Consider the following 25,701-nt stretch of genomic DNA (forward strand, 5'->3'; position numbering starts at 1 on the left):
CACCTCCAGGGAAGGTGACTCAACCACCTCCCTGGGCAGCCTGTTCCAGTGCCTAATGACCCTTTCTGTAAAGAATTTTTTCCTAACCTAACCTTTCCTAACCTTTTTCTTTCCTTTCCTAACCTTTTTCTAGCCTAAACCTCCCCTGGTGGAGCTTGAGGCCATTCCCTCTTGTCCTGTCCCCTGTCACTTGGGAGAAGAGGCCAGCACCCTCCTCTCTACAACGTCCTTTCAGGTAGTTGTAGAGAGCAATGAGGTCTCCCCTCAGCCTCCTCTTCTCCAGGCTAAACAACCTTATATGTAAGACTGCTAATTATTGTACTTTTTTCATTAGTGGTGAGGCTTGGCTGATCTGTAGTTACATTCAAGTGTCCTGAAGAGAGCAACAAGGATGATAAAAGTTTGGGAAAAAAAATTACGTTTGGGAAAATATCACGATTTTGATCAAAAAGTGAGGTCTGAATGGGACATACACCTCATATTACATTTACACGTAGAAGAGTGTTGTAAACAGGATAACATTAGTTGTCCTCCACAATCACAAGAGGAAGAAAAAAATAAATTGGATTAATTTGCAGAAAGAGGGATTGTGCAAAATAGAGTTAATAGGAACAAGAAGTTGCTTGAAGAGAACAGGAGCTTCACTTGAGGTTCCTAAAAGTAAGGTAAAAAAACATCTTGGATTTGGCATGAAATATATTTAATCCTGCTTCGCTGTGAGTAGGTGCTTAATAGAAGACCTCAGGAGATCCTGCATGATATCAGCTGTGTATTAAAGCCTTATTGATGGAACATCCTGTTGAGGTGTTTTGCATACTTAACAAGTATTTTTCAGTTCTACCTTCTCTCACTTAATGAAGATTAAAAAACAGTGTGTCAGGAATTGTTCTCACAATCTCACTTACTTTCCTTCACAGAACTGCCATTCACCGAGACCAAAATTGTACATTCAGAGGGAAGTAACACGTATAGGTGTGTTGTTGATGTTCCTGGTTGCCTGGGGACTCCTGTCTTCAGCAGTGGGTTAAGCTGGAGTAGCAGCAGCTGATTTTATTATTATTATTTTTCCCCATTTTCAAAGCCATCCTCTCCTCCTACGAACTGGGGAAGGGTGCTTATTGTACTTGGTGGCATTCTCAGCTAGGCACTGGCTGAGCATTGTATTTATTCCATTTACTATATTTCCCTTGCAAAGTAAAGGAAAATTAACATACTTCTCATTGGTTATATCCAACACCTTTATGCCCAGGGTCGCCTTGAACAGACTGCTTAGAACTGGTTTCCAATTAGTCTTAAAATATTAATTCATCACTTTGCTCATTGCTTCAGAGCAAAAAGGATTTCTTTTTTTGTCTTTTTCAGCCTCCGAATGCCAAAGGAGGTGGCTAAGTTGAAAAGCTCATCCTTTTTCTCAAAACATAACGCATTTTGTGCTAGCAGAAATCTGTAAGTTCAGTTACTGATTGTTGCAGAAGACCTCAGGGGTGGACTAAAGGAATTCAGTTAAAACTGAAGTGCAGGTGCTTTCTGATTTATCAAACACACACACCCCATACACTGAGATGCAGTTTAGGTCCACTTAGGGTGAGGCAGCTGTGGCCTCCTTGCTGGTGGTGCCTGACCATCTCCTGGTTGCCTGACTTTCTGGAGAGCCTGCTCAGGGACCTAAACTGCCTGGAAATTAATTGTGGGCTTCGTCAGATGACACTTCATCCCTTCCAGCCCCAAGAGCAGGGGTGAGCTGAGATTGTGGAGAGCAAAGAGGATGCCAAGAGACACACAGCTGGAGCCGGCAACGCCCCGACATTTCTGCTGAAGCCCACTTTTAGCTTCACCTGGCACAGTACAAGAACAGTTTGATGGCAAGCTAAGAACCATTGCATCTTCCCCATCTCTCTGGCTGAGGATATTTGGTGAGGCTTTAGGGAAAGAAACCAACCGTGGCCCACGGGAGAGCTGCTTGCTGGAGGACTGAGCGGCACCACGGGGCTGTGCCGGCTGCTGCGGGTGAGGAGGGAGTGCTCATTTGCTCGTGAATGTTACTTACAGGGCACAGAAACTGCTCAGGCTTTAAGGTCAAATCTGGGAAAAAATGAGCTCTGGGAGCCAAATCACGCATTCGTTTCCTCCAGGGAAATAAATAAATAAATAAATAAATAAATAAATCAATAAATCGGCTACAGCAATGGTGTTGACACACCATAGCTCCAGCAATAGAATCATAGACTCATAGAATGACCAGATTGGAAAAGACCTCTTGGATCACCAAGTCCAACTATTCCTATCAATCACTAAACCATGTCCCTCAGCATCTCGTCTACTCATCTTTTAAATACCTCCAGGGAAGGTGACTCAACTACCTCTCCACACAGCTTCTGCTAGTGCCCAATGATCCTTTCCATGAATTTTTTTTCCTGATATCCAGTCTGAACCTCTCCTGGTGCAGCTTGAGGCCATTGCCCCTTGTCCTGTCCCCTGTCACTTGGGAGAAGAGGCCAGCACCCTCCTCTCCACAACCTCCTTTCAGGTAGTTGTAGAGAGCAATGAGGTCTCCCCTCAGCCTCCTCTTCTCCAGGCTAAACAACCCCAGCTCTCTCAGCCGTTCCTCATAAGGCCTGTTCTCCAGCCCCTTCACCAGCTTCGTTGCTCTTCTCTGGACTCGCTCCAGAGCCTCAACATCCTTCTTGTGGTGAGGGGCCCAGAACTGAACACAGGATTCGAGGAGCGGTCTCACCAGTGCCGAATACAGAGGGAGGATAACCTCCCTGGACCTGCTGGTCACACCGTTTCTGATACAACCCAAGATGCCATTGGCCTTCTTGGCCACCTGGGCACCCTGCTGGCTCATGTTCAGCCGACTGCCAATCAAACAACCGAAATGAATAAAAATGAACCAGAGCAACACGCCGCAAACCCCGATATTTCGTACCCCGCGCTGTTTCCCGCATCCCACGCCCCCGCTGGCCCCGGGCCGCGCTTTCCCCCCGCCGGGGTGGGAGGTGCCTGGCGGCCCCGGGGCGGCGCTCAGCCCCGGCGGGGAGGGCCCGGACCGCCCCTCCGGGAGCAGCCGCCGCCGCCGCCGCGATCGCGGCGGGAGACGTGAGAAAGCAGCTGCGCGGAGCCGCCTCCGCCCGGGCGGGAGAAGCGAGCGTCGTGCGTGTCTGCCCCGCCGTCCCTGCCCCCGCGGCGAGGTGAGGCGGCCGGGCACGGCGAGGGGTGGGGGGGGGGGGCACACGGGCGGCGGCGGCGGCGGCGGCGGGTCCCGCGTTCTTTCCCCGAGCCGGGCGGGGACGCTGCGGGAGCGCGGCGGGGGAGGAGCCGCGGCCCCGGCCGAGCCTGCGGGCAGCGGCGGCTCCCGCAGCGCCTCCCTGCGCGGCCGGCGCCCCGCCGCACCTGGTGCCGCTGCCCCGAGACCCTTCCCTCCCCCTTCCTTCTCCTCCCGGCGCTCCTTCGGGTTCCCCTCCTTCTCCTTCCTACTTCTCCTCGATTTCCACCCCCCCCGCGCCTCCTTCCTCTCTCCTCCCACTGCTGCTGCCCCCAGCCTGGCGCTCGCTCGGCTGTCCCGTCTCCTCGTGTCCGTATTTTCGCTTCCCGGTGCTGCTGCCCTGAGCCCGGCTCCTGTTTGGGGTTCAGATTCACCCCCCCTTCTCCTGACGCTGCTGCCCCAAGCCCGGCACTTGTTCGCGTTACCCCCTTTCCTTCCCCTCCTTCTCCCTCCGATGCTGCTGCCCCGAGCCCGGCTCTTGTTCGAGTTTCCCCTTTCCTTGTCCTGATGCTGCTGCTTGTTCGGGTCGCCCCCCTCCTTCCCCTCCTTCCCCTCCCGGTGCTGTTGCCCCGAGCCCGGCTCCTGTTCGGGTTCCCCCCCGGCTTCTTCCCCCCTTGGTTTTTCGGGGGCAGCCGGCGTGGGACGGGGCAGCAGGAGGAGGAGGAGGCGGCGCTGGTGCCGCTGCCCCTTCGCATCTGGCTCCGCGGTGATTTATGGTTTTTGTTAACTCAGCATTTGGCACGTCGCGCTCGCGGGGAGCAGCAGCGAGCCGGAGCCCTAAGTTTATGTGACTTCTGGAAGGGAGAAAAACAAAAGGGGTCCCCAGCGGGTTCCTCCCAGTCCCTCCCTCTCCCCTGCTCCGTGTTCTGCTCCCGTGGGTCAGCAGAGAACGGCAGGTTTTGGGGTGGGGAGGTTTGCAACCAGCAGGTCGGGGGAGGTGATTGTCCCCCTCTACTCTGCTCTGGTGACACCTCACCTGGAGTCCAGTTCTGGAGTCCTCGACGCAGGAGAGACAGGGATCTGTTGGAGCGAGTCTGGAGGGAGCCACGAAGGTGATCAGGGGGCTGGAGAACCTCCCTTAGGAGGACAAGTTGAGACAGTTGGGCTTCTTCAGCCTAGGGGAGGCTCTGGGGAGACCTTGTAGCAGCCTTCCAGTACTGGAGGGGGTCCACAGGAGAGCTGGGGTGGGTATTTTTATCAGGGAGTGCAGGGATAGGATGAGGGCTAATGGTTTTAAGCCAGAAGAGGGGAGATTTAGATGACGTGTTAGGAAGAATTTTTTTTTTTCTGTGAGGGTGAAGCACTGAAACAAGTTGCCTAGGGAAGTTGTGGATGTGCCATCCCTGGATGTGCCCAAGGCCAGGCTGGATGGGGCTTTGAGCAACCTGATCCAGAGGAAGGTGTCCCTGCAGGTGGCAGGGGGTGGGATTGAATGATCTTTAAGGTCCCTGGTTTTGTGCAGAAACCCCATATATTTTTTCCTTGTATACACATATGTGGATGTTTATGTATACTTAGAAATAGACACATATGTTCTGACCTATAAGAATGTTGCCTATAGGCTTCTGTTTCCAAATGTTTTGCTTTCTGTCTCTTCTAGGCGTGTTTGCATTTCTGCTGGGAGGGGAATGGGCAGCAGCGATGTTGCTGAATATGTATTTGAACAGTAGCATGGAACAACTTGTGTGCCTTTGATTCAGCAGCAGAGGATATCCATGTGGGATTAATATACTTCAGTGATCATGTCATGCTGACGTATCTTGTTCAGACTTGTAGATTTTTAAAGCAGTGTGCACTTGTAGGTAGTAGTGGAAGTGTAATTAATTTTAAATATGTGACTTGGCCTAGCGCTTTATGATTTTAATGTGGTATTCATACCTTGATAAATAGGCATATATTTAGTCATCTGTCCTCCCTCTTCCCTTCGTGTGTGCATAATACCACACTGTGCAGATGGAAATGGTACCTGTAGTAAGCTTTAGGGCCAACTGTTTATTTAAACTCACCCGGGAGATGCTCTAAAGTTACCATCAAAGGCTAGTTGAAAGCTTCTTCAGTATAGTCTTCGAGTGTAGTTTTTGAAAAGAAAGTTGCTTCAGCTTCCATGACGCCAATTTGTAACTTGTGTTTGGAATTAATGCTATTTGCATAGTTCCAGTATGGCTGATACTGCTGCCGAGAGGCATGTAGTTCTTCTTGCTGTGGACAAGGCCCTTTTGTGTAGTGTCAATTTTGTATGCTTTTTTAGAGGGTGTATGAACCCTGGGTAGAGCCCTGTGATTTCTCTCTCCTGTGGTAAGGTGTTTGAGGGGTACCAGATGGTATTTCTCCTTGGAGATATTAGCAACAAAACTTCTGACAGAGGCTGTAGCTCTGAGCTGGGGCATGTCAGTCTTTGGCACTTGCCATAATTGCTGGTGTGTGCTATGGCTCACACCTACACATGAGAGCAATTTGGAATAGCAGAAGGCTATCGTGATGATTTACACTAGTGTAAGGATCTGTCTGTCCATCCAAAATAACTTGCAGGATGGTGGCTATACAGTCGTGTTTTCCTTTAGCCAAGGAGATGGGCTGTTTTGTGGTGGTATCCCTGCTGTCACCACAGGAGTGGTACTTTGGTGTTGTGCAGATAGGTGGGTGCATGACAAGTGCCACCTCAGAATACTTTTCCTTCTGAAACCAGTCTCTGTTATTTATTGCCCTCTCTCTGCAGAAATGGCCTGGTTTTTTAGGCATGAGCAGACCTGCCAAAATCTCAAATCTTTGGCATTGGTATGCTTGGGATTGTGAGTCTGAAAATCTTCATTTGAGCATCACTTTCTTCAATTTGGCTTTTACAAAACAACAGTTGTCTTAGGAGGATTAAAAATAAAATCTCCTTCCTGCTCACACTTGGTTTGTAAAATTTTCATCTCTTCTATTACAGCTCTTCTGTAGTTTCTCTGCTGGTTGTAGAGGCTCTAGAATTGTAGTATGCAGTACTAAATAGACTACTTTTTCTTACTAACCTAGGGATTCTTAAACTGTGGTATACTTACCTTAGCAGAAGTAGTATGTGAATCCTGCCACCAGTGGCCTGTGACTTCCACTTTGGGAACATTCTAAGTTAGTTTTGCTTTTGCTTGGGTTAATAGCTTGGCTACGAGACACTGTAAAAAGTTCTGTTAAAAATTTATGGCAGGAAGAAGAAAAAGCTTATTAAATTGGTATTCCCATTGCTGCCTGATGGTGTTAGATGTTTTTGCATCCTCTGGGTAGCTCTTGGAAACTCAGCAACACTGCATGAGTATTTTACTCCTTGCGCTGCTGAGTGAAATTATACAGCCTAATTTATTTAGGTTTGGCATGTTCTCACTGAAACACGTGCCATGCTAGGTGAATGAACAATCTACTTGTTTTATACTGCCTTTCCCCCCACACTTTTAATAGGTCCTCAGAGGTCTTATTGTGGTTCTACTGGAAGGTTTCAGAATTCGGTCTAACCTGCCAGTAAAAACAGAAATAAAGAACTATGAACCATGTTAAATCTGTTATTGAAGAAGGTATTTTCAAACTGTCAGTTATCAGGGTAGAAATCTTGCTTCAAATGGCTCCAGCCAGTCCTACAATCACATTTACTGCTCTTCTATAAATTTTTCTCTGGCAGTTTATTGTTGGCTGTCTGGGGCTAAAGTACTCAGGACAGATGTGAATGTGCTACCTTCATCTTTGCAGAATTACAAAGTAACCTAATTGGCTTCCAGATCTCGCTATATCTTTCTTCATGCCCCTCTGTTATAATTCAGACTCTTTCTGTCTACTTATTGTCTTTCCAGATGTGTTTTACCAGTCAAATGTTTGCTGGATCACTTTTCGTCAGATGAACTGCTATTCATTTTCTCAGAGGTATCCAAGAAATAAAATACCTGATGGAATTTTCTTCTCCCCACTCATCTCCCCCCCGCCCCTTACCTTTCTTCAGTGTTCTCCCACATTCATTTGCAACTTTACATAAGTAGAGCTAGTTAGAAGGTGTTCATTAAAATGTTATTGAAGTGAAAGTCAGGAAAAGCATTGATCAAAAATGCTTTTCAGTTTTGAGTCATTCATTTCTGGTGACTAAACCTTTAAAACCAAAAACAATCTCCTTTTCTGCTACCGGTGATATTTCCCCTGCGCTTTTTGTAGTTGGATTATTTCTGATAACTGGGTTTGACACAATTGATTGGCTTACGGCTTCAGAGAAACGCAATACTGAAATGCTTTACTAAATTTGGAATAAAACTGTAGTCGGTGTGGCTTAGTAAACTACAGGTATGAAGGAAAAGTCAAGTTCTTCAAAGAGCTTAAAGTACTGACTAGCTCAACAGTTTATCCTGACTTGCTGCACACTGACACGTTGGCTCACGTTGTGTGACTGATGATGATGACTGTGAGGGACTGTTCCTCTGGAGAACCCAAGCTAGACCTTTTGCTGCCCCAGCCTGAGGCCACAGAGAACTGTAAGATTGCAGGCAGGTGTTTGAGCACTGTGAGTTTGCAGCATGGAAGATGAAGGATGATGGTATGCAGATGTATTGCTGAGGAAAGGCGTAGCACGTTCTGGAGTAATTGGATTTTCTAGACTGTATGAGCTGTCTGCAGCATACTGGAGATGCAGGTCACTCTTTGCCTAGGTAGAGCTGAGACAGCAATGCTGCCATTGAGTAATGTTCCAGTACGAAAGTATAATGTCAGTTCGAAGTCCAGAAATACTTCTGACCTATGACCAGTTGGGATCATGTATCTTAAAGCAACAAAACCACAGTCTGTCTGTGGCTGCAAACTCTTGACGGTATTTTCCTCTGCTCGCCATTGAATTCCAGGTTTAGATTTAACTTCAGCTACTCAGAAAATTTGAGACTTTCACCTGGGGGTTTGACACTGATGATAGAAAGCAGTGTACAAGGAATTGAGCTTTGTAGGTCTCCACAGGGGAAGGATCGAGTGACAGGGGAGCACCTTCCCACTGCGACTAGATTGTCCTGCTGCTTGTTTCCCCGCTGCTCCTAGTTTATCCAGGAAGCCCTCAGACTGTTGACCATATTTTTGTGGGCACTCATGAAGTGTCCCTGCCCCCCAACCCCTGTGAGAGACAAATATTTCGTGGCTCATGGCATGAAAAAGGAGTTAGGAGAACCCGCCCCCCTGCCCCCGCATTTTACTATACAGGGGTATCTAAATGTACTCGGCTTAGGTTGTGTAAGGCTGCTGGTGGTACATTCTTCTTAACTCAGAAGACTTTTCAAGTGCATAAGGTTTTCACAAAGCAGAGCATTTCCATGCAGTGTGCGATGTCTGTATGGACATCGTAAACTCTGAGCAGTGAAGGTCGTGGCAAAGGTTTTGGTGCCTTAATTGTTTTGGCCTTTATTTGCCATTCTCAAATATGGAATTTCTATTGTATGTGTATATGGAGAAATGTGAAAATATCAAGGTGATTTTGAAGTGTGTTATGGGAGCAGTTGTTGTTAGGAGCTGACTATTTTTGGTCATTGCTGGTGGTACCAGTTAGTGGTTCCCTGAGCCTCAGCCTTGCTGAGGCCGTCTGTGAGCTGGAAAAGATTTTGGAGTTTCTTGGTCTTTCCCCTACTGAGGCTTTCTTGGGTTCTGGGATACTGGACATTCTTTCACTTGTTTGTTTGAAACAGCAGTAGCATTGCAATATCCTTAATCTTCAAATTCGTCAGGGTACACGTCCAAATATGACCAACTCCACAGGCTGGACCAGTGGTGACCTGTGAAGGTGCTAAAGGAACGATGAAGAAACTGTCTTCTCATACAGAAAATGAAAAGCTGGATTTTGGAGACTTCTGTGTGTTTAGCTTTGTTAATGTATTTGTTGAAATTCCCCAGATTTATTATTCTAAGGCATTTTGGTGTCATCCCCTAAAAGGTATTAGTGTCAGCCTTTCTAAATCCATTGTTACTTGTTGTCTTTAAGTGAGTAAATGTTAAATGTTAGCTTTAGCTTTTCAAATTAATGAAATCTAATAAAGATGCCTTACTGGAGGCACCTTAGATTTCATGTTGGCAGAACAGGTGATCAAGGTGCTTCCTACCATCTGCTTACGCCAGAGTCTTTGACTCAGGATGGATGGGAGGGGGAAGTGTGGGCAGGGAAAGACATGGGATTTAGATCTCATCTAGACAGCTTTGGATGATGCAATGCATATCAGGGATTTCACTCTTGGGCTTGTCTGTTGCCCATTGACAATTAGAGGTAGGCCTTATGTTACTCAATTCATTCACCTAATTTTATAATACCTGATGCTTTTTGCTTCCTGTTTGTGGTGGAGCGTGTTTTTCCTGCTACTTGCAGCTTTTAGAAGTTATCTAATTTCTCTGTTTCTTTTCCTAATTCACTGAACTGCCCGTTCCAGTTTATACGATGGCAGATGGAGTGGGCTGTGCCATTTGGATTGCTGGGTGCTGCAGGAGAGGCATGGACAGCCTATGCTTCTTTCTGGAGGTGCACTCCCTTGAATCCTGGTAATGGTTAGAGCTGGTTATGCATCCTGTGGGAGTAGTGGTGAGTGTGGACAGGAAAGGTGAATGCATGATAGTAATATTAGGGTGCATTCCACTAGAAGGTGGTGTTGATGGAGGCTTCAGTTAGTAATTTTCTTGAAATAAGTTGTCGTTGCTGTTGTGAATTAGAAGAAGGGGTAAGAAAAGTCAATACACTTTCTGAGCTCCAAAGAGGCCTCATGACTAATAGCCTGGCAATAACTTGAGGGCAGACCTGGGTGGAGCTCAATACTCCCTCCCACATAGAATCATAGAATAACCAGGTTGGAAGAGACCATGAAGCAGCACAGCAGTTTGGTCATCTGAATTGTGGCAATGGCCCTTGTGCTGGCAGGAGGATGATTACAGCATTGTTCTTGCTTTCTAGAAAGCTTACTTCAATCACCTTTGAAATGTGTAAATAAGAATGAAGCACTTTTTCTTATGTGGTACCAGCAGTCCCAAACCTGCTAGAGCTCGTCCCTGATGCTGCTGGATCCCTCCTGAAGTCAGCTGCTGGAAACAAACCAGAAAGGGGAAGAATATCTGTTTGTGTCAAACTGTGCAGAAGGCTTTTAGGATTGAGACGATGAGTTTTCTAAACGAGAGGAATGATTGGAGCTGTTGTAGTTTCACTTTGCTTACTTCAGCAGGATTTTGTCAGCGGGTTCATAGTCATTTGTTGCTTTCTGCATAATAGACTGAATAAAAGAAGCAGGAAGAATGGGATGTCATTAAGATTGGGAGTTTTTTTGGGAGCTGCCAATACACTTGGAAGTTACATTGTCTCAAAAAGAAATCATTTGAGATGGCCTTAATTGAAAGCATCTGTGTCAAATTTTAGATTTTGAAGGACCTGTAAAGAACTCTCCTAGAAAGGAAGCACTGGTAACTTCATTTTTTGTTGTTAGGTGGATTGGTCATAGATGTGTTTGTAAAATGGTAGTGCGTTCAATATGCAAAATATCCAAGAGGACTGAAATAGTGAAGTCTAAAATTCAGTGAAAGATCCAGACCTCTTAAGTTTCCCTTCTGTCAGCAGTTCAAAGAAGAATGAGAAGAAGCAAATGCGAAACATATGAGTGATATTCCCTTGTATATGCTGCCAACAGTAAAGGGAAGAGATAAAACTAGAAGTGTGTCTAGTTCCTCCACGGGGAACTGAGCACACAGGCACTGCTATTGCAAAAACAGTACTTCTAGCTCAGACGAAGTCATGTTGCCCTGTCTAGATCCAGTGAAGAGCTAATAGGGATCTAGGTTGAGAGAGCTGGACTTCGATTGGATGAAAAGGAGGCTAAGGGGCAACCCAGTAGCTGTCCACGGCTACTAGAGGATAGCTATGAAGATAATTGGGTCAAACTCTACTTAGTAGTGCCAGACAGTGGGGGGATAATGACAATAAATTGTTGCTTTGGAGGTTGAAGTTGGACGTTTGGAAAAATCCTGTTAATAGGAGGGTAGTGCAGCACTGCGGTGGGTCATCCAGAGAAGCTTTTCAGGACTTGTCGAGGCAGTGCTACAGCTGGTCTGATCTGCTGGTGGTGATAGTCTTGTTTTCAGTCAAAGGCTATAATAGGTAACTTCCTGAGTTTGGTTTTTTTTCCCCAAAGTTCATAGGCCACTGGCTCAGATCCCTCCAAAATGAACTTTGAACAGAGCTGAGCAGCTACTGTAGGATGATTGGTGGTGAGCTCAATTTTGTGTCCTCAATACAGCTTTTCTAGTTCATATAATAACGTTTCAGTGACCAATACTGGGGTCGGAGTTGTTGGCCTAAGTGTTTATAACTAGAGGAACCTGCAAGTTGTTTTTGTCTTACAGGTTTGTTTTGGTCTCACTTGGCTCAGAGGGAAGGGGCATCACTCTGGTTAATACTGCCCAAACAGGTAAACCCTTCCTCGGGGACCTGCCAAAGGTGGCTTTAGAGGATGAGATGCCATTACAGTTGCCAAGAGGGCAGGTGGACTGCAGTGAAATTGGCCAGTGAAATTGGCCTCAAGTTCATGAGATTTTATACCCCACAGCAAAGGATCTGCTTAATCTTCATCTTGTACTTTTCCTCTGCAGTCCCCTTTGCCTGGTACAACCTCTAAGTAAGCCAAAAGTAGCAGACAGGATGCCTTCTAATCTTTTTTTGCTCTACTAATATGTATTCGTGCTCATATTTTGTCTTTATTAGAGTTATATTATATGGGGGGAATAGCCAAATGGATGGCTTTATCAATTTTATAACACTTTTTTTGAGAGAGAGAGGAAGGGAGAGGAGAGTCAGAGAAGAATTCAGAAGAGGTGAAGTATGCAATGTTAGGAAGCTGTATGTTATCCTGTTACAGACTTTTTCCCTACAAATAAACTCTCCATTCTATCTTTGGACCTCTGGTGAATGAAGCCCTGTGTGCAATTTATTTTTGAGACATTCTTTCTATAATTTACTTAATCTTTGAGGTGATGGGATTAAATCTTGGTGTGCACTGCTTGAAATATGCTGTTGCAAGAGATCAGGTTTTTGGATGCCATTTTATCCCACACCTGGTGCTTCTGCTAGAGAACCACGTTTCTTGCCCTTCATTACTCTTACTTGTTTGCTTATTTTTCCTGAGTGAAAGCAATCCTTGTTTCTTTCTGTGTATACAGCTACTTATTTTTTTGTTTTTGTGACATGACATTGGGAAAAATAAAGGTTAATGATCCTGTTTATAGCATTATGTGGCAGAGTAATCGAACAAAGATCCACATGTAATGTTTAAAAACATTATAAAGATAAAAGTGTTTCTGACACTTCACATTCATCAGAGAGCAAGCTGAAACAAAACAACCTTTTTGGGGTGAAGATGGAAATTTGATGCAAAACTCATGCCTCTTTGAATGCATGTAAGGCTGATGTTTAAAGAAAAGCCTGCCTATGCGAACGCAATCCCATAGACTTCACAAAACAGAGCTGCCTGCTAATCAGCAGACTAGTTGCTTGCCAGCAGTTCACTTGGCATAGCCTTCTCCTACCTGTCATCCATACTTCACAGAAAGAAATAAAACCCTGTACTTATATACTCCAGGCCTTCCCTACTTGCCAAAGTAATGCTTTGTTAATTATATGGAGTCCTCTGCTCTTACATGTGCAGGTTATTAATTGCTGTAAAAGGGCTAGAGATTGAATCCTACTCTTAGTGTTTTTAAAAAACAAAAATTATCCAATTGGCTCTCCTTTTCTGTGAAGTCTCCTGGAGCTTATTTTCTCTGCTTACAGTGGAGCATGCTTGCTGATTTTGCTGCATGCCCGTGAGCATCTACCCTGAAGACTCAGGCTGTTAAGTAGCAGCTTGTAAGGAAGCAGCAACTAGTGTTACCTGTTAAATAGCAATGGGATGTTTTGCACCTGTATTGCAGTGGTGTGCAAAACCAACAGGATAATTTTAATGGATTTGAAAGACTAAGCTGAATGATTTTTGCGCTAATTGAAGATAGGAAAATTCTAACAGTAGCTTAGTTTTGGTGGCATCTTTTTCCCACTGGGTTTATAAAATAGAGCTTTTTGGTTTAAGGGATAATTAGAGAGCCCTCGTTACATCAGTGGTCAGAAGATTTATTATTTGCAGCCATTGCTTGAATTATATGCAGGGCTTGGGACATATTAGAGGCTGATAACTGAAGCTTAAACAATATTTGATTTACCTGCAGAAAACATAATTGGAATACTTTTCTCATGCAGTTATGTCAAATATTATTTTTGGTAATTTAGGAACTTTTTAAAGGCCAAATATTGCCCTTGCATCTTCCTAGTAGGTTGGTTATGCCATAAACCAGCAGATCTCAGGATAAGGGGTAGTGGTTTGGTATGTTCATCCTCCACCTATGCTCCCTGAACCATAAGATTTTTCCTGTGCCCATGTGGCTTTGTGGCTGAGGTTAGTAGGTTCACTGACAAGGTGATTTATCAGATGGTTTCCTCCTGTTGTGCATTTGAATAGGAGCTACTCCAAGCCCGAGGCCAGAACAATAGCTATGGAGGAAATTAGTCATGGAGGGATTTGAGGAGGAAGGAGCATGTTTTTATCAGCAATGGAAGAACTTCCCAACACACAGGGGTCTTGCTAGAGATAATTTAGGTATTAGTGAGTGCTGGTGGTTTGTAACTTCGCAGTGGATATTAAAGACTTCTTAATTTGACGTATTTCGGAAGTATTTTTCATAACCAGATGGATTCAAAATACATTTTTAAAGAGGCTTAAGTGTTTGGTCTTTATTTCAGCTGGAATGAGAGGCTTGGGAGAGTTCCATCAGAAGATTCCCTGATTGTGGTGGATGCTGTACAAAATAGGGGACGTGAAGAGAAGGATTTATCTTGAATTTATGATATATGTTGCTACCTTCAATAGTGCTTGTGCTTTTACCCCATGATTTCTCATGATTCATAAAACATCTATTCTGAGTTGGACTCAGCAGTTTAAGAGAAAGAGTTTGTTTTCTGTGTAACCCATTTATATTCTACTGAAAGAGCTGGGAAGATCTATACTGATATGTATTGGCAAAGTAATTTGCGTTTTTGGATGGGTTCAGGTACCTGAATATATGGCATCTAAAATGACGCTAGACCACTTTATATCTGGGACATCTCCAAGAGGCTGGCAGATGTAAGCCAGGACATACCTTTAACCCAGTCTTTCTAGCAGTAGCCACTGGAGGACAACAGGAATTCTGTAATGCATCTAAGAAGGCACTAAATATCTGGATTTGGATGACTAACATTTACATGTTAATATTTTAATACTTCTGTGATTTGGTATTTCAGATCAGCAAATTGCAAACAGCTTTGTTTTTTTGGTTTTTAGCTGCCATGGAGAAAAGTAGAGTAACTTTCCTGAAAAAAACTTTAGCATAAATCTGTGTTCTAAGACTAAGGCAATACAGGTGGTTTGCCAATTTATTTTACCTAGTTTATTATTTTACCAGTTTATACAACCCGGTTTATAAAGGCAGAGTCAGCAAAATACTGGTTGTTTTCCTAGCCTTCCCTTCCTCCAAAAATGCTCCCCTCCAAAACAAACAAAAAATCAGGAGAAGGATCCCAGTCCAACTCCTCTTAGGTTAATTTGATGTCAATCAGTTGTTCAGAGGAAGAAAGCGTGAGTGCAAGGATTGATGTTCAGTCGGAGTAAAAAAAAAAAAAGCCCCTGGAACATGTTCAGCATAGCTTAGAGAACAAGCTGATGTAGCTTATATGGCAACATAGATGGAACATGCTTATAGCAAGCTGGGGATTTACACCAAAGCTTTAACTGTGCATTGTCAAAGTACAGATGTTCTTTAGTGATATGTTAATGTCTGCAGTTATTGTAAATTAATTTGAAAATGAAAAGTTCTATCTAGTGCATGTAACTTAAGTGTCTAAGTATTTATGTTCCTAATAAAGCTTCTTTTGTAGTAACATTTCACCTCTTATATGTTTAATGAAAGACATGATAGAAGGAGCCTAAGGGTGATTATCTCAAGTAACCAACAGAGAAATGCAGATGCTTTTAGGATATGATAGAATCTTTTAGAATAGCTACTTTGGGATAGGATGAATCACAGCCCACAAATGCCTATTTCTCTTCAGTGACTATAAAGAGACAGGGGGAGTAGAGTGACTCAGTGAGATGTGGTTGTTTATATTTGGTCAAATATATTTCAAGCTAAGCGCATAAGGCTACAATTCAGAAGCAGCTCAGCTCTTTGTGGAACCCAAGATGCGTCTCAAATGTTCAGCTACAAAGTCTGTTTGGAGGGTACTGAGCTCTCCTCTGCTGGGGCTTTCATCACCTTTCCCAAATGGAACCACCCTGTGAGGGAACAGTGCACGTGTGCTCAGTTTTCATCTTGATGGGGAATTGTTGTCATCCCAAAATAAAGTCAGGATGCAAACTGGATGTGTGCCTGAACCCATGTGTTTGGATCTCACAGTTTAGACATGGCTTAAATTCCTTGTGCAACCAGTGGAAGAAGAACGGGGATTTGGAAGGCTTCCAGAAGCCACCTTAATTTTGGTAAGATTGAATCCTAACGTGTAACTTGAATATATGCTTGCTTCTGTGGTGTTTTCATTTCATATTTCTGTCAGCATATATCATGAAAATAGAATAGCCTTGTTTTCATGTCCGTGCACAATCAATCTCCCCTTTTCCTAGGTTTAGGGAGATGTTTGGTATGTGGAAGTTTGAAACAGCTGAAATCCCGGACTTAAGAGTTATTCTGATAAGCATATTTTTAAACCCAAAATTTAGACCTAGCAACGTCCTTTCAGAACAGCATACCTGCTTCCAGTTAGCAAGTTGGATTTTGGGATTACTTTTTATTTTTGTAACTTAATGATTTTTACCATCGCTTCAGCTCCAATAGAGGGAGAGAGTGAGGTATTTCGCGAAGCCTGGAATCAGTGGTGTTATGCATGAATACATCTAGTGTGCCTAGTTTTAAAATCTTGGCAGCTGCCTAGACTTTTCTTTATGCTGTTACTCAGAGCATAGCTACCAAGGTTGGATTACTGCTAGTAGCAGTTGTGGGAAGTTACTAAAGGAAGAGTCTATTACTGACACAAGAAATAGTTTTGAAATCGTTCTTGCTGTTGCTGAACTTAGCAAAATGTCACTGTTGCCATAGGTCATCTATGCAAGGCTCAAGGCTTCTGCTGTAATGAATGTCACGTAAGTTGCTTGGTGTCTTCAATGTCACTCTTACATATATTCCATGCTTCTTGCAAAACTCCCTTCAAATCGAGAAGTTTTGTTGTTTCTATGACTAAACCTAATCACTATGATTCAGGGACAAATAAGAAAAGCGACTATGCAGGTTCTGCCTGTTCTAGTTCTCCTCCTCTTTATTATTTCCAAAGTAATGTACTTTTGGAGAAAAGTTATATCTACACCCTTGAGGAAGTTGTGTGTAATAGTCCCTTTAGCAGCATTTTTCCATTGATTCATTAATTATAGGGCATGTCAAGCAGGGCAGATGACATCTTTTGAGTTGGGAATTTAACTTTATTTGTTATTCTTAGTTATGTGATGTTATATATGGTTATATATGGTGCTAAGGGGCATGGTTTAGTGTTTGATAGGAATAGTTGGACTCGATGATCCGGTGGGTCTCTTCCTACCTGGTTATTCTATGATTCTGTGATTCTATGATTCTATGTTTGACATCTCAATTTCTCTGCGTCTATAAGATGATGTCACTTCGCAATTAAACATATAGTAGGATTGTATAAATTGGCCTGAAATTTGAAATCCTGACCTTTTTCTTTGTAACTGATATGAAAAATGAATGGGCTCACGGGCACATTCAATTTGAGATCTTTTACTTCTGAAGCCCTTACTTCTCAATGTACAGAGCAGATATTTTTAAAAACAGATTTTTCTTCAGTCTGTGAACTCATGCTTTATTTGCTGCACACTACTCAAGCACCATTTTTGAGAAAGATCATGTGTTTTCTCTGGAGCTTTATAATGGGGCCCAGCTGAAGGTTTCACAAATGTGACATGATTTGTTTTTAGCGTGTCTTCTTGAGTTGAGGGGTTCCTGGTCCTTTGGCCAGGGAGGAACTAAAATGTAGTAACCCACATGAGGAGCTGAGTGGGCACATGGTTGCTAGCTTTATGTTCCCAGTTTGAAAGTCCTAGGAATGATGTCTAGAAGCACCTCAACCCTGTTTGACTGCAGTTAAAGCTCTGCAGTGTCGGAAGACTGGCATATGCATGGTGAAGCGGTGATGCTGAAATAGGGTTGTGCTGACAGTGCTGAACCTTGTCCTTTTAAGGGATTGTGTTAGTGACTTGTCTTGGGTTTGTGGAGTTTTCTTTCTGGGATAACTTGCAAGTTTCCTCACCCTTTAGAAGCAAATTAACCGACCACAAAAGCCAGTTGGGGTTAAACCGTGATAACCAGCTCTCCGCACGTGTTGCTGTATGAGTATGCATATGGTCTGTGGGGAGGGTTGACTGGTGGTGGTGCCTGTGCCGCTTACTCTCTCCAGCTCCTCCTCCGGCTTTGGCACCATTTTCTTCCCTGTTGTAACCTTCTGCTCGACCAGACCCAGGATTTCCAGACTCTGGCTGCTGTGTCTCTTCTCTCTCTCTCCTTGCTGCCTCTCCCTCTTCTGCCCAGCTCTGTGTGACGTTTTAGTCCACCTGACCTTTCTCACACCCACTCTGCAGTGCACTCTCCAAGGGCTTGTCTCCTGCACGTCCATGGGGCACCGTCCAAAGGGTCATGAAAGCAACAGGCGAGTTTGTCTTCCTGCTGTCAGCTCCAATGTCTGGTCTCTGGCAGATGGGAGCAGCAGTTACAGGGGAAATCCTGCTAATCTCCTGTAACTTGAGCCCATTACATGCTCAGTCGCACTGTAGGGCTGGTACCTTTCCAGCCACATACGGATGGACGGCTGGAGGAGGCGGTGGCCGCTGACTGCAGAACGTTTTGAGGTTTGCGCTGTAGGGATCGGAAAACAAATCAAAAAAGATGGTGTCTACCAGCTGAATTCTAGCAGGTTTTTAAGCTTTGTCAAGTAGGAAAATATTTTCTTGAGTATAGGGGAAAAAATGTAGCCTTGATTTAACAAAAAAACCAACTAAAAAAGCAAAGGGTCATCCTTCTGCCAAATTTCAAGACTGCCCCAACACGGGCAGGGGAGCCAGTTCCCCAGTGAGTGAGTTACAGGGGCGGCAGAGCAACGTGGTTTTGTCTAAGCTATCTCAGAAATGGGCAAACTGCGTTTTGGCAGGAAGTAAATAAATCCTGTAGCAGATGTCCAGCATGGAAAAATTTTAACACAGGCAGCTCTAGTTTGGCAAAGTCAAAAGAATGTGGAAAACACTGTCAAATGCACGAGACCACTTTAATAACAGATGGAGTTACCGCTCCTGTCCCCGGAGTCTCCTGAGACCCACCGGAATCAGCTATTTTGGGGTGGCTTTTTTGGGGTGGTGTGTGTGTGTTTGTGTTTTGTTTCTTACATAGGACAGAATCGAGCATAGTGGAAGGGCTGGCTGGCAGGAGCCTCCTCGACAGGAGAACATTTCAGCCGTGCCAGGGAGGGGAGGTTATTCACAAATTGGATGGGAGATGGTGGAGCCCGAAGGAGAGTTTTTGCTTGCAGGATAGAGGAATAATGGATTTTTGGGAAGCTGTATTTGTAATATGCAAAGCAGCCCATAGGAAACAATGGGGCCTTGGGACAGAGCTGCCAGTGAATGAGAGCTTTGTTTTCCTCTTGTCTATTCATATTTCTAAACTTTTAGTGGCATTTTAAATACATTTTACACATTTTTTTCAGTAATGGCTTGAATTGCATCAACTGCTGTCTGAAGGAGTATTGCACTGTGATCTATATCACTTTCTAGGTAAAGATTGACTTTCAGCTTAAGCTCCTTTTTGTATTTTTCTTAATTGCAATTCATGTTCAATAATCCTCGGCTGCTTTGTTCTCTTGTTTTAAAAACTTCAGCAAAATTTGTGGGAAAACTGATTGACAGCAGCCTTTTGTACCCAGCATATCGAGCTGCTCTGACTTGAAAACGGCAACTGGTTATTATAGTCCTTATGCCAGAGCTTTGGTACAAATGAACATCAGTCGTAAGCTAATCACAGGAACCACAGCTTGGATGTTGCTGATGTGATCTGTCTCCCAAGGGTATTAAAACACCATCATATAGATTATGTTTTCATCAGAAGCATCCCATGCCTGCAGTCCCTAACAACTGGTTTCAAATATTTGTGAAGACATGTATTGCTGTTAAATGCAAATGCTGCACAATAAGATTATACAGTATTAAAATGAGAAGGTTACTGCCTGAATCTGAGTGTATTTCGGCTGTATGTTGAAATAAAGGATAGATTGTTTGGTCTATCATACACAGCTCACCTTTACAACCAAACCAGCATCATTGCAGTTCAGCAGTTTTGGAAATGTTGTTTGTGCAAGCATTTATGATTAGCAAAAGCTTCAAAAATTCTTGTGCAAGAAATGGTGTGGCTGCTGTTGCAGTGCTGGGGAAGGGAGTTGTTTGGTTTTTACTGCATATCTTAATTCATGGAGGTATCGCTTTACCTCACCAGGAAAACCACTTCCCAATGCGAGGGAAATTCCGAGTTCATCAGTATGGATGCATTGTTTTTACACATTAGAAGTGCCGTGTTGCCATGTCAATCATCCCGTTAGGATCAGTTTAAGAGCGGTAGGGCTGACGAAGCTGGATGTGATTGGCTGCCATATGCTGGGAGGGCTCTGGGAGAAGGAAGGGCTGCAGTCAGCAACAGAGTTTAGGCTGTGTCTTTGCTTCATCATCTGAGGAAAAATCCCTAGATAAGGCACAAGGCTTTCCGAGCACGAAAATAAAAAAAAAAATACTGGCTGTTCATTGTTTCATGTGAAAATCACTTACCATGATGCGATGGGGAAGATATGGCTGTTTGTTTATGTTGGATGTTCCTTTTCATGGTGGGAATGTGCCGAATAGACAGAGCTAAACAAGGTAGGAGGATCGTTGTCTTTTATTGAACGTTTAAAGAGTTTGCTGCAGTGTGCTGCATACTGTATGTGTTGCTCTGGGGAGTCAGGGAAACAGTTTTTCTCCGGTGAATATATTCTGTTTGGGTGCAGTAGGTGGATTTTATGGTAACTTGTTATCACAGGAAATTAATTCCCAACATAAATAACTCTCTTCAGAAATAGAATGCGAGTATACACATATTAAAATAACGCAAGTTAAAAAAAGAAATAGGTCAGTGTGTTTCAGAAGTGCTGTTACCCTAATTGGATTTTTAGCTGGGTTGTTGTCTGGTAGTGCTTCCTAGCTTTAAGAAAGAGAAGGAGTCAACCTGGAAATCTGTGAAATTTATAGCAGAGATATTTGAAGATTTAGGTGAATTAAACTGGCTGATCTAAATAATTCCCTATTGGAGGCTTTAAAGCAAAGGCTGCCTGTCTTAGACTTGTAGGAGCCGTACAATGAGGTTACAGTATTTTACCCCGTTATAAAAGTATGGGCAATTTTGACTGCACCAGGATTCCTTATGCTCTTGAAAGCAAGTCGGAAGAGTTTTTTGTATTGTAGTTTAGCCAAACATTTCCCCTGCTCTTTCCAGGTCTTTGTCTTGGTAGCAAAATAGAACCCATCCACAAAAACATGGCAAACAAGGTTAATAATAGGTGCTGCAATTATGTGATCTTTATATTTTTTTAATGAGAGAACACACAGCTAGCAGAATAATTTAATGAGCAGGCTGGCTTTTAGAGCAATGATTTTACTATGCTGAGACTCATCAACTTTCTTGCTGAGGAGGAGCCTCAGGAAGGAATGGAGAAGAATTATGTTGAATGCTCTGGAGAGAAGGGAGAGAGTTGTTTAGGCAGAAGTGTGTAGAATTCTGGAAGAATAGAGGAGTTATTAATTATTAGGAGTTAGATTGGAAGCAAACTTTATCATCATATGGAAGGGGGAAGATCTGAGGACATTGCCTCATCCTGTGACATGCTGAAGCCTTTTCAACTTTCTTAGACTGCCATATATATTGATGGTGCTTCGTACCTTTCAGGATCCCACCCAATTAGCAACCCAGATTAGCATGCTGTCTTCAGTTGTGTTATAGCAGCATTGTGTGTATGTACAGTACATAATATAGATTTTTTTTTTAAATTTTCCTTTTCAAGGCTAACTGTTGGTGAAACAGCAAGAAAATGCTATTATCTTATTTCTCCTATAACAGCCATGAGCATTGTATGTAAATACGTGTATTCCGATAGGATGGGTGTAGAGAAGCTAAGTGTATGAGCTGAGGAGGACTAAAGGTCAAAGTCTTAAAGAAGAAATTAGGTAGAAGAACCTTTTACTGCCTAGAAAAGCTTTGAATGGTGTAATTTTTGGGGAATGTTTTAAGACTTCCTCTCTTGTTCCTCTCCCCAGGAACAAGTTATACTAGTTTAAAAAGTATTGCATTAAATAGGCCCTCCTAGACCAACTGGCCTTCTGCATTTCTGAGGAGGAATACAGAGCATGGGCTCAAAACTCCCAGTGTCACCTACTGGCTCCCTTGCAGGTGATTCTGCTCAGAAGAGGTTGATTCAAATTTCCTCCTCCCCTGGCTAAATATTTGCTGAAGACCTGTGGCTGGGTTGTTGGCACATCTTCAGTTTATGAACTGGTTATTTTTAAAAGCTACACTTTACTGAGTAAAATCAACCTCGTGTCTTCTGAGAATTTCAAACTCTGTTGACAAGTTAAACTGACGCCATATAGAGCATTATTATTAAAAATCCTTGGGTTATGGATACATATGTTTAAATATTTGTCACTGTTGATGTTTATATGTGGTGTTAAAAGTCAAAATAATCTTTCCCAACCTATAAAATGTGAGCTGAATTTTTAATATTTGCAAATAAAATCATTTTCATGCACAGCTTACAGAGGAAACCTCGTGTTTGGAGACTTGTCTCTTCCTTGCAGATAATTAAACTGAGATTGTTGATCTAGTCATAAGTAGCATAATTCTGTACATTACAGAGTGAAAATTTGCATTCATCACTTAATCAAATAGTTTGTCCCCATCTATTGACAGGCGAATCAAATGACAAAAGGATTAAAAAGAAAGTTTTCCTTCTCGAGGAATACTTTCTATAGATTGGTAGGTGTGCTTTTGCTTTGGAAGGCAGAGATGTCAGTAAATATCCTATATCTACATTCCTTATATAAATAGTTGGTAATAAATGCGTTTTGGACCAGACTCTGGTACCTCTTTTCTTTTAGTAGTACCTTTTCCTCTTAATTGCTCTGTGGATTTCTTTGTGCTGTAAGGTCTTGCTGTGTGCAGTCCGTCTGTTTTTAAGGAATCATTACTCTGTTTAGAATTAATTTATGTATTTTCCTAAGGTAGGGTTTACTAATGAGTTGTTTGTCCTGAAGTAGAGTGTTGTGACTACAGAGTGTTTATAAAGCAAAATCAAGTTCTTTATTTGTAAGCATGTATTTTACAGAAATATAAAGTAATCGTGTGCTACTTTTTTTTAAAAATATTTTTCTGCTGTGCTTTTAAGTATGTTAGGAATAATCTGTACTGTATTTGTTAAAAGCTCCAAACTGTTCAGTTTTTCTAGTATTGAGAGACGAGAAATACAGTGTTCAAATGAAATTCCTCATTAATGATTTCACATGTTTTTAATTTCCTAAACAATTAATTAGACTATTGCTAAGATTTAAATTTCACATAATAGCTATTAATAATAACTTGTTTCCCAGTGTTAATAGAAAATTCTGACTTGGAGGAGTTTTTGCTCCTTCAGGGAAGAAACACTTTTTTTTTTATAAGCCTATGATTTATTTCCCCTTTTTGTGGCTAAAATCCATGGCTGTTAGAAAATTTTAGCAAAAGAGAACAATGTCACTTGGTTTAGAATTTATTAGTATATCTTTTCTTTTTATAACCATTTTCCAGCCTTTTATTTCAAAGCTAATTTGATATGTTTATTCCAATGTGTTGTGGCTAACTAATGGGAACCAGTCCTAGGAAACTGGTCTGTAAACAGGCTGAAATTATAGCCTGAAGAAAATAAAACTAATTTCAAGGGGATGTCAGTGCTGAAAACTAGTTCAAATAGTAGTATTAACTGCTTGACTAATTAAACTAATCTTCTTAAACATAATTAGCAAATGCAGTGACAGTTGTTGGTTATTGATATACAAAGTCCAAAGTCTTCTTTGAAAAACAAACTGTTCAGCTGTATTTGGGATAGAGGGTGAGTGAGGAGAAAGAAATCCTGCATCCTCTTTCTAGAATCTGCCAACTTTTTAATCTCTCCATTTTTAAAAAATTATTAATAAGGCCATTAAAACACAGCACTGTCTCTCACAATGGTGGCGATGTAATGTTCTTATTCCAGTATTTTGGGCACACTAAAAAAGGAAAACTTTGAGGCTTTGAAAACTGAAGAGCCTACACAACAGGAGGTTAAATGCAAAATCCTTATAACTAATACAAAGAAATGCAGATTAAGTACAAGACCTTTTGTGCCAGTGATGATTGTTAAAGCTGTTGAGAACTGCCAGTGTGTGTCTTGCTGCTTCTGCAGAAGACCTGTAGGATTCCTGGAGCTGTAAGTCTGGCAAAGGAGCTGAGGGGCTTGTGAAACCCTAAACTTTGCAAGTTAGAAGAGCTCAGCTCTAGTTCTGGTCAACAAAAGGGATAAACACATAGTTCCACACTTTTTCTTCCCCCATCTCATTTTTACACCTTGATGTATGCCCACAAATGCATGCACACGTTTGTAATATACACACACCCCTAAAAATATCTTTTTAGTTTTGTGATTTTTGTAATGCAAACCCAATAGCTAATAAAGACTGTAGGAGGGATTTAGTGGTACAGTTGTTGCATAAAGAAATGGATCAAGAAATAGGAACAGATGGTTCATACCAGTCTATTATGCTTTTCTGTTTTAGATCAATTATTTTTTTTATCAGTTTCTGAGTGGATGATAAATGGTGTTTCAGGAAGGTCTAGGTGTCGCACGTTGCTCACCTTGCAGAGATAAGGTCAATCTGAAGGTCCAGGTGCTGTAAAACTTCTCTCCTGCAGAGAGTACAGCACCTCTGACGAAAGGCAGAATTGGAGAATACAGATGGGGAAAAATACAGAAGTGTTTTCCCTCTGTAGTTTTAGGGAAGGAAGCTAGGACCAAGTTAGAAATGCCTTTTTAAATTATTTTTTTCTGAATTCTGAAGGCAATTTTTCAGTATGCATTTATCTGTGATCAGTTTTAAGGGATAGGCCTAGCCAATATTTCTATTTATTTATTTTAACCCTGTAGTATTTTCTCTTGGGGTTTCTGAGGAATTTTATGTTGTTTGCGTTTTTTTTTTTTTCAAATGCTCAGCCCCCAGTTTTCTCAATCTGTCATGATTTTTTGCACTTTATAGGTATTAAGTGCAGCGTTCTGAATTTGATCTAAAGCAACCTTAAATTGCAAAGTGGCAAGACTTCAGTTTATTTTTGGTATATTTCATTTTTCAGTGTTGAGTTTCAGCATGTTAGATTTATGCCTCAACACACTCCTCCAGAAGCTTTCTAGGGGGTCATTTCTCCTCATATCAAGGTGGGCCAAGTGGGTGCCTTGTAGGATATCATATCCTAGTTTCAGTCCATTTTTATCCTTTTTTGGGTACTCCTTCCCATTTTTCTTGTGGCCTGCGGTGCCGTTAGCAAGCAGCTATGTGCATATTTCAGCCCTACAGCCGCACTGGCTTGTCACCAAACACCTCTGGCTGTGCCTTTGGCATCCCTTTGCTGGAAGGAGCATGCTTCTGTGCCCAGTTAATGATTCAGGACCTCAGCACTGCCTTCTTTTTATTTATTTAAAAGGCTGTGATAACATGTACGGGATTTCCCTGGTGGCTGTGTTTGCCCGTGCCACAGTATCCCCAGATACAGCCTCTTGACCGCTGTTGAGAGACTGACGCCAACTTCCTCGCTTTCCACTCTGCAGCCCAGAAGCTGTGGGGCTGAGGTCACCTCCTCTGTCTGGCTGTCGGAGGCTCTTGCGGAGGAGGAGGAGGAGGACGCTGGTGTGTGGGCAGCCTCTGCTAGGGCTCGCAGTGCTGCAGTCCTTATTGGCATGCTGAACATGCGCCAGCAGCACGGCGCGCCGCTGTCCTGGAGCTCCAGCACTTGCGTTTCAAAACTTTTCTCTTGATGTGTATCATATCATATTTTCTTTTCTTTTTTTTTTTCTTTTTTTTTTTTTTTACAGTTCCTTGGTATATTTTAGTCCCTCTCTGCTAATCCTGGGACACGCTTTGGGGCAGGATTACTTTATTGCCATAATTTTGAGGAGGTGGGGGGAAGCTGGAAAACCCTAAGATTATCTTTGCAGCAGTGGGAAAGGC

The 25,701-nt window shown here is 42.8% G+C and overlaps 1 protein-coding gene across 10 annotated transcripts in view; it reads left to right on the forward strand.

The window, feature by feature from the left end:
* Positions 1–3,057: 3,057 nt before the first annotated feature.
* The window catches only part of MBNL2 (muscleblind like splicing regulator 2), a 112,694-nt gene continuing 90,050 nt past the window's right edge, over positions 3,058–25,701 (forward strand). For 2 of the 10 annotated variants that reach the window (XM_069879031.1, XM_069879057.1), the window contains exon 1: positions 20,072–20,298. The gene's annotated coding sequence lies outside the window, so the exon portion shown is untranslated. Of the gene's footprint in view, positions 3,100–15,511; positions 15,820–20,063; positions 20,299–25,701 lie in introns of those variants that run through there. The other 8 variants (XM_069879016.1, XM_069879024.1, XM_069879070.1 and 5 more) reach the window with 8 other exon arrangements.

The sequence above is a fragment of the Phaenicophaeus curvirostris genome, chromosome 1, assembly GCF_032191515.1.
Source record: "Phaenicophaeus curvirostris isolate KB17595 chromosome 1, BPBGC_Pcur_1.0, whole genome shotgun sequence".
Taxonomy (NCBI): Eukaryota; Metazoa; Chordata; class Aves; order Cuculiformes; family Cuculidae; genus Phaenicophaeus; species Phaenicophaeus curvirostris.